The sequence below is a fragment of the Paroedura picta genome, chromosome 1 (assembly GCF_049243985.1).
Source record: "Paroedura picta isolate Pp20150507F chromosome 1, Ppicta_v3.0, whole genome shotgun sequence".
Lineage (NCBI taxonomy): Eukaryota > Metazoa > Chordata > Lepidosauria > Squamata > Gekkonidae > Paroedura > Paroedura picta.
This window is the reverse complement of record NC_135369.1, coordinates 152,145,888-152,151,887: the sequence shown is the minus strand read 5'-3', so window position 1 is coordinate 152,151,887 and position 6,000 is coordinate 152,145,888.

Here is a 6,000-nt window from a genome sequence, read left to right as displayed (position 1 = left end):
CCCCAATATTTGTAGAATCACTGCTGTAACCACTGTACCATTTCAGGTCTTTCAGTTATTCCTTTTTAGCACAATAACCCCTTATCTGACTGGACATTGCAAGGATAAAATATGTTAGTTGTTGTTGTTAGGTGCGAAGTCATGTCCAACCCATCGCGACCCCACAGACAATGATCCTCCAGGCCTTCCTGTCCTCTACCATTCCCTGGAGTCCATTTAAGGTTGCACCTACTGCTTCAGTGACTCCATCCAGCCACTTCATTCTCTGTCGTCCCCTTCTTTTGCCATCGATCGCTCCCAGCATTAGGCTCTTCTCCAGGGAGTCCTTCCTTCTCATGAGGTGGCCAAAGTATTTGAGTTTCATCTTCAGGATCTGGCCTTCTAAAGAGCAGTCAGGGTTGATCTCCTCTAGGACTGACCGGTTTGTTCGCCTTGCAGTCCAAGGGACTCGCAAGAGTCTTCTCCAGCACCAGAGTTCAAAAGCCTCAATTCTTTGACGCTCGGCCTTCCTTATGGTCCAACTTTCACAGCCATACATTGCAACTGGGAATACCATAGCTTTGACTAAACGCACTTTTGTTGGCAGGGTGATGTCTCTGCTTTTTACGATGCTGTCTAGATTTGCCATAGCTTTCCTCCCCAGGAGCAAGCATCTTTTAATTTCTTTGCTGCAGTCCCCATCTACAGTGATCTTGGAGCCCAGGAAAATAAAATCTGTCACTATCTCCATTTCTTCCCCATCTATTTGACAGGAATTGAGAGGGCCGGATGCCATGATCTCCGTTTTCTTGATGTTGAGTTTCAAGCCAACTTTTGCACTCTCCTCCTTCACCCGCATCAACAGGCTCTTTAGTATTATATAGTAGCAGAACACCAGGGCAGAGTCTGCACTTACTTTCTTTATTCCATTGTCAATCCTGTTGAATTCAGATCGCTTTGAACTCGGGTCTTCCTCCCCCCCCCCCCATTGAAACAGGAAAGTCTTCTGCACGTGGTTAGGGAGGCTCAGAAGGGGGGGGCTCTTTCTTTCTTTCTTTTCTTGAAGGGGGGGGGGGAGAAGCCAAGCAGGGAGCCTCTTTCTTTTCTTGGAGGGGGGGAGGGAGAGGATCGACAAAGGCAGAGGAGGAAGGAAAAATCCAGGACTGACAGAAGTTGAGAGAAGTTAGGGGCTTCTCCTTTAAGGCTAGCATGTCACATGACCAGGTGTAGCCTATCAGAGGTTCTCTACAGGAAGCTTTCTTTATTCAGGGTTTTCAGCAGAGATATGGCACAATAAAGGTAGGGTCACTCCGGATCAATCCTTCTTGCTGCAGAAGGAAAATTAAAATCGCCCCAAATCCAAACTGAAATCGAATTCTGTATAGAGGGCAGGGACTGAATCGATTTGGGGTTGGAATAAAAGCTCCATGCAGTTTACACCCAGGTTTCCAGTCAGAAGAATCCAGAACAATTCCGGTCATACTGAGTTATAAGGCTTTCAGGTCGTAGGGTCTGAAAAGGCTTCTGGCTGCTTCACCCAGCGGAGAACCACTGTCCGTCAGAGCAGATAGCAGTGGGCTGCTGATGGATGAATAAGGCGACTTCAAAAGGGACACAGGAATCCCTGCTCATGAATGTTTCCAGAGCATCTTTGATAAATATCCTTGTGCTTTATATCAGTGTTTCCTAACCACCTGGCCGCAGCTCCCTCTCCCTGCCCCCCCCCCCCCGCAGCGAGAAACTTCCCAGGCCATAAGCAAATCGGCCGCCAAAGCAGCCAATTAGCTTGCGGCCCGGAAAGCTTCTTTCTGGGGGGGGAGGGAAGCCCTGCCACCAGCATGCCAGCAATGCAAATGCACATGCGTGGCAGGTCCGCGCATGCGCAAAACTGCTGCACATGCACTTTTGTGCAGGGACTGCCGCGCATGCGCGGCACCCGGATCGCCCTCCCCCCCACACCAGTCCGCAACCCGAAAATGGTTGTGGACCACTGTTTTATATTACTTTTATGAGAAGACTATCCATACAAGTTGCTGTTTGACCCAGTTAAGGCTGGATTACAATAAATTCGCTCACACAGCATCCTGGTGTGACACATGGCTTCTAACTTGGTCTTTGTCCAAATTCCAGTACTTATGTCGTTAAATCAGCGTACAAGGAGCCCATTAACACATAGGTTCCTCTGGGAGGTGACTAGAACAGGTCCTGTTTTCCTGCTTCATTAGAAGGATTGCAGTAATCTATTTGGTTATGAGCGACACCACAATAACAGCTGACAGCTGTAAAGGAAAGAGTTCTTGAGTGGGTAATTGAGCAGGGCCTTGAGCCAAGTTGTTGGCTATGCCCAGCAGGGAACACTTGGCTTGGTCTTTTGCTCATTATATTTGGCTTTTTCTTCAAAAAATGTTTGGGGAAAGAACTCGTATTGCACAAAGACATTCCTTGGAGACATTTGCAATCATAACTCGAAGGAATAACGCATAGAAATTGCTAAATTTGATCAATAAATGGAAGATGGCAAACAACATGTTCACATGACATGAGTCAGGATCTTTTTTCCTAGTCGAGATTGAAGTAGTCTCTTATGTAGTCAATCTGAAGTAAAACGACATGGAAATGTGAGCTTGGTTCAGACACACACAAATCACGTGAAGACTGTAACATCAAGTGATGAACTTTATGTGTGAATTGACCATTACAGATATAACTATGGCAGATAGAGCTTTCATGGTTTTGTCTAATTTCACTGTGGGTCACTGTGATGGGCAGGTAGTGGGTTGGACTAGATGACCCTGGGGGTTTCTTCCAATCCTGTGATTCAATACTGTGCTATTTCTATGGTAAGATGTTGTGTGATAGATATGGTTGTGTTGTTTTTAAGATTTATTATATATGTACAGTTTTACTGTTTTACAGCGGAAACTGTAAACCTCCCTGAGCCTTCGGGGGAAGGCGGTATATAAATATAAATAAATAAATAAATAAATAAAATGTTATTAGATCTGAAATAGCACAGTCAGACCTCAGACCACTATTGTATTTAAGCCTGAGCTTGTCCAGCAAGAAGTATGTTGAATACCCTACAGCAGGGGTGGCCAAACTGTGGGTTTCCAGAGGTCTATGGACTACAATTACCATGAGCCCCTGTCAGCATGTTTGGCCACCATTGCACTACAGCATTATATTTGTTTTAGCTTCTTTGCCAAGAATCTCCTCCACCCCGTTGGTTGCTATGAAAATATTAAATAGCCATTTTAAAGATAAAGTTACATTTGATTTTCTAAAACACAAAAGGAAAGAAGAACCCCGGAATCCAAAACAAAATAACTTATAAATTGTTCCGCTATAGCAATAATCCAATGCACAAAGAAGAAGAAAGAGGATCCTCCTGAGGGCATCTAGTTAGACAAGACTGCAGGGGGCTTCTCCTTGTTTACCTGCAGAATGCCATTCTTAGGCTTTTCTTCCAAAACAGTCTGAAGCCGTCTCTCAGCTAGAAAGAGGATACATTGCAACAACTCATTTTGAGAACATACAGGGCTGCCCACCCAGGAATGGGAAATCCTCAGAGTTGGGGGTAGAGTCTGGGGAGGGTACCTCAGTAGAGTATATGTGCCATACAGCCTACCCTCCAAAGTAGCTATCTTCATGGCCTCTGTTGTATGGAAATCAGATGTAATTCCAGAAGAACTCCAAACCCCACCAGGAGGACTGCAACCCTAGCTCTGTTTAATAAACTGCTTATAATATATATGTTTATATCTTTGTGCCCCTCAACCTCTTTGGCTCTGAGAGGGTGGTCATATGAGCCTGGTCTAATCTTAATCTGACAATGCTTGAGGGTCATTAAATTAGTCGTTACATACAGTTGGGTAGGGACAAAAAATGGAAAAAATAATCTCACATTTCTAGAAGCCCTACTTGTTAAGGATTTGACAATCTGTTTAATGCCTCTGGTTAGATAGCATCTTTGCCTCTGTTCCAATAACAATGAAAATGGGATGAAGCCAGTCACTATCCTGCTGTTCCACGCACAAATGTTTGAAGCTTTTCTCCAGCTTCAGAGCCATCCACCCATTTAAATGGATCTTTCTTCAATAGGAAAGGTTCTTAGACTAGAAGAAAGGCCCCTTGGAGGAAGGTTGGAGCCTTGCCAACAAATGTCATTATTTACGCTTTTTTTTTTCCTTTTAAAGATAGAGCCTCTTACAGTTTTTCCCAGCCATGGGATCTTGGGATGAGAAGCTTGTGCTCAGCTGAATGCTCTCAAAGGCACTCTCATATCTTTTAGCAGTTCATAGAGTAGTCTTGTTGCTTTTCGAGCTAAGCCCTGTTGAGTGTTTCTCTCAAATTCTCTCTAAGAGGCTAGCTAGTTTATCAAGGTAGGAGGTTTATCAGATACACAGGACTGGAGATACACGTATGCACATACGCGAAGACTGACTGGCTGACAGAGAGAGAGAGAGACATTCCAAACAAGTTTTTTTTTGGGGGGCGGGGGTATATATTTGTTTATTCTATTCATTGAAAGCTATGGGCAGTGGAGATCATGGAGGTCTAGCCATACTTAGGGAGCAAGCCTAAGCAGATCTAGGTATAAGCTGCACGGAGCTTTTATTCCAGTCCCAGGTTGATTCAGTCCCTGCCATCTCCACTGAATGCAATTTCCATTTTGATTTTGTCCGATTGAAATTTTGCCTCTGTAACAAGCATGTTTAATCCGGAGTGGCCCTACCTTTATCCTGCAATATCCTGGAGTGGTTTTAACCCTCAATATTTGAAGAATCGGATTGAGAAAGCATGAGGAGTTCTGGCTGCTTCGAATTTGTTGCTGACTCTGTGGTAGAGAAGCCCTGATTGGCCAATGCTACCCAGGTGACCAGCTTGCCTTAAAGGGGAAGCCCTAATTTTTCTCAGCAGAAGCTCCCAGAAGCCCTAACTTCTGTTGGTAGAGATTTGCCTCTTTTTTTTTCCTCCCTCCTCTGCTGTCTCCAATCCTTCCCCCACTTGCAGCCCTGTTCAAGAAAAGAAAGAATGAGGCTCCGGCTGTGCTTGGCTCCCCCCTCCCCTAACCACATGCAGAACACTTTTCTGTTTCAATGGGGGGGGGGGAAGAGCCAAGTTCAAACTGATCTGAATTCAGCAGGATCCACAATGGAATAAACAAAGTAAGTGCAGATTCAGCTCCCAGAAAACAATTATTAGGTTTCTTAGGATTATATAGGACATATGTTAGGATTCCACTCGCAAAATATATGCATAAGTGAACAAATTAGAAATCAAAAACAACACAATCCAGGCATCTTACTGCAGCAGTAGACATGAAATATTTTTGGGAATAAAGGTGTAAAAAGCCTATAGTGTTGCTATTTTAGTCAGCTTGGTTTATAGTTTGAAAGAAAACAATCCTGGCTGAGGCTCTAGTTGTTTTCCATGACACAAATTATCAGAGTGGACAGATGTTGATCAAATGGATGATGTTCAGAGGATGGCAATAAAAGTGATTAAGGGCCAGAGGGCAAGATCAAGAACTGGACATACATAGTTAAATGCAACTAAGGGAGTTATGCCTACTGAAGTATGCCAATAATACCATGAAGACAGACCAAGAGGTTAGTAACTTAAATGGAGCATATTTACCTGCTATAGCAGAGGTCTCCAACCCCTGGTCCGCGGCCCAGTACCAGGCCGTTAAGGCCATGGTACCGGGCCGCCAGCAGCCGCGGCTGCCTTCCCCTCCCCCCACAGCGAGAGGGGGGAAGAGGCAGGCGCAGCCGCTGGCATGCCAGCGACGCAAACGCGCACGCATGGAGCTGCCGCGCATGCGTGTTTGCGCCCCCTGCTGGTGAAAACGCACACGTGCGGCTGTTCTGCGCATGCGCGTTAGCGCCACCTAGTGGCGAAAACATGCATGCACGGCAACTGTGCGTGCACGTTTACGTGCAGCTGCTGTGGCCAGGCCGCCGGCTCTCTCCCACCCTCAGAGGCAGTCCCCGACTACAAGAAATTTGGGGACCGCTG